Source organism: Carlito syrichta, unplaced genomic scaffold, assembly GCF_000164805.1.
Source record: "Carlito syrichta isolate Samal-C Ts95f unplaced genomic scaffold, Tarsius_syrichta-2.0.1 Scaffold311437, whole genome shotgun sequence".
Classification (NCBI taxonomy): domain Eukaryota; kingdom Metazoa; phylum Chordata; class Mammalia; order Primates; family Tarsiidae; genus Carlito; species Carlito syrichta.
Genome location: NW_007255533.1, coordinates 4,567 through 7,925, shown reverse-complemented (window position 1 = coordinate 7,925; position 3,359 = coordinate 4,567). Strand labels below are relative to the sequence as shown.

The following is a 3,359-nucleotide window of genomic DNA, read 5'->3' as shown; positions in this document are numbered from 1 at the left end:
CCAAAGTGTTGGGATTATAGGCATGAGCCACCGCGCCCGGCCTAGTGGACCATTTTTACCAACCCATTTCAGTGTATGTGAAACTAACTTGAAGCTGATGGTGTGGTTCAGGCATATTACACTTAAAATCATCCAGCTCATTTCAACTGAGGCCTGACTGGACATTGTGTCAGAGACACAGAAGTTAACTTGATCCCTCAGGAACAATTGGTGACTCAGCTTTGGGATGGTAACTTTCAGGTTTGGGGTACTTGGAAGCCTTTGAAACCTATTGGTTTAGCCCCTCTGCATTGAATGAAAGTTTTCTCACCGTCTGCAGTGAAGGATCCACCTAACTCCCTGGGGCCTATCTGCAGAATTTTTCTGTCTAGGAAATGGAAATCCTTGGGAGCATTTCTCCCTCCAAGTAGCCTCCTAAAATTGATGTTCCTGAATTTCCATGACCTCAGAGACAAGGTTTTTTATTTTTGATGAACCAGCTTTCATGTCATTATATGTAATGTGCAAACCTGTGTGAAAATCTGCATTAAAAATAAAACATGGTTCACATCACGTGTTCCAATGGATTTTATTTGTGATTCCAAAATATGCAATACTGTCAGCAAACTTAAAAACATGATCATGGAAATGAGACAGTATTATGGTAATTTGTGAACAATTTACCCCTGTAGGATTTATTACATGTGAGCTCATCAGCACATTTTTTAAAAACGCGGGGGGTCCGGGATTGGAACCTAATCAAGAGTGCACGAGCTCAGCGGGCACCGACGCACGGAGGACCCCTTCCCCTCCCGGCGTCCATGGTGCAGTTCGTGTTCGAGAGTGACCTGCACTCGCTTCTGCAGCTGGACGCACCAATCCCCAATGCATCCCCCCCCCGCAAGGCCAAGGAGGTCGCAGGCCCGTCCCCCTCACCCATGCGGGCCGCCAACCGATCTCACAGCGCCGGCAGGACTCCGGGCCGAACTCCCGGCAAATCCAGCTCCAAAGTTCAGACCACTCCTAGCAAGCCTGGCAGCGACCGCTATATCCCCCATCACAGCGCTTCTCAGATGGAGGTGGCCAGCTTCCTTCTAAGCAAGGAGAATCAGCCGGAGGACAACCAGACACCCACCAAGGAGGAACATCAGAAAGCCTGGGCTTTGAATCTGAACGGTTTTGATGTGGAGGAAGCCAAGATCTTACGGATCAGTGGAAAACCACAAAATGCCCCAGAGGGTTACCAGAACAGACTGAAAGTACTCTACAGCCAGAAGGCCACACCTGGCTCCAGCCAAAAGACCTGCCGTTACACTCCCTCCCTGCCAGACCGGATCCTGGATGCCCCTGAAGTCCGAAATGACTGCTACTTGAACCTTGTGGATTGGAGCTCTGGGAACGTACTGGCTGTGGCACTGAATAACAGCGTGTACCTGTGGAATGCTGGCTCTGGTAACATCCTTTAGTTGTTGCAAATGGAGCAGCCTGGGGAATATGTATCCTCTGTGACCTGGATCAAAGAGGGCAACTACTTGGCTGTGGGCACCAGCAGTGCTGAGGTGCAGCTATGGGATGTGCAACAGCAGAAATGGCTTTGAAATATGACCAGTCACTCTGCTCCAGTGGGTTCCCTAAGTTGGAATAGCTATATCCTTTCCAGTGGCTCACGCGCCGGCCATATCCACCACCACAATGTTCGAGTGGTGGAACACCATGTGGCCACACTGAGTGGCCACAGCCAGGAAATGTGTGGACTGCGTTAGGCCCCAGATGGATGACATTAGGCCAGTGGTGGCAACGATAACTTGGTCAATGTGCGGCCTAGTGCTCCAGGAGAGGGTGGCTGGGTTCCTTTGCAAACATTCACCGAGCATCAAGGGGCTGTCAAGGCTGTAGCTTGGTGTCCCTGGCAGTCCAATGTCCTGGCAACAGGAGGGGCACCAGTGAGCGACACATTCACATATGGAACGTCTGCTCTGGGACCTGTCTGAGTGCTGTGGATACCCATTCCCAGGTGTGCTCCATTCTCAGGTCTCCCCACTACAAGGAGCTCATTTCAGGCCATGGCTTTGCCCAGAACCAGCTGGTTATTTGGAAGTACCCAACTATGGCCAAGGTGGCTGAGCTCAAAGGTCACGCATCCCGGGTCCTGAGTCTGACCATGAGCCCAGATGGAGCCACAGTGGCATCAGCAGCAGCAGATGTGACCCTGAGGCTATGGCACTGTTTGGAGTTGGACTCTGCATGGCGGGAGTGGGAGAAGGCTAGTGCGGCCAAAAGCAGCCTCATCCACCAAGGCATTCATTAAAGACCAACCTATCACCTCAGTTGTTTTTTATTTTTCTAATAAAGTCATGTCTGTCTTTCAAAAAAAAATGCGGGGGAAGTATGGCATTTATGAACACGGAGGAATAAAGAGCTGTAGGGAAACCAATGCACAATACTAGTGCGTTTTCTATTTTAAATAGGGCCTGTGGGGGCAGTTTGTGTAGTCGAGGGCATACATCCCTCCTCCATCATTCAGTATGCTCATTCTACTCCTTCTATCTTGTCTTTAGTTGATGGTTTATTTATTTATTCATTTTGAGTTGGAGTTTCACTCTGCTGCCCTGGCTGGAGTGCTGTGGCATGCTCACAACCACCCCGGAGCCGACCTGCTGGGCTCTGGTGATCCTTCCGCCTCAGCCTTCCAAGTAGGTGAAACTATAGGCACAAGCTACAAAGCCTGGCAATTTTTTTTTATTTATTGGAAAGGTGAGGTCTTGTCAAGTTGCCCAGGAGGATCTCGAGCAAGTGGGCTCAGGCAATCCTCTGTCTCAGTCTCCCAAACTCCTGGGATTGTAAACTAAGCCACCAAGCCCGGCTCATTGAGGGTTTTTGATTACACTTATACACAGCCTTGTATAAGGGTGTTGTAACATGAGGGTGCATCTTAAAATGGGGATTTGAGGAGAGAGAGTCTTGTGATCTCTGTTCAGATGCACTGCTGTTGGACAGTTGGTCCCAAATACATTTTTTCTTTTGTGTCACTAGAATTCTGATACTATTTTTTAAATAAGATGAACATTTAGCTGGGTGTGGTGGCTCAAACTGTAATCCCAGCGCTTTGGGAGGCTGAGGTGAGAGGATTGCTAGAGCTCAGCTTTCAAGACCAACCTAGGCAACTTGGCAAGAACTTGTCTCAACAAAAAATTAGTTGAGCATGATAGCATGTGCCTGTAGTTCCAGCTACTTGGAAGAGTGAGGTCGAAGGATCATCTGAGCCCAGCAGGTAGAGTCTCCGGTGGCTGTGAACATGCCCCTGCACTAGAGCCTGGATGACAGAGTGAGACTCCAACACCCACCCACCACAAAAAAATTGTGGACACTTGAAGTAACAG

At 49.3% G+C, this 3,359-nt stretch overlaps 1 pseudogene across 1 annotated transcript; it reads left to right on the top strand.

Annotated features, from left to right (window-relative positions):
• The first annotated feature begins 727 nt into the window (after positions 1-727).
• Positions 728-2,120, top strand: LOC103271205 (annotated as a pseudogene). The gene has a single exon (XR_505033.2). The product of XR_505033.2 is annotated as a cell division cycle protein 20 homolog pseudogene (transcript).
• Positions 2,121-3,359: the final 1,239 nt, after the last annotated feature.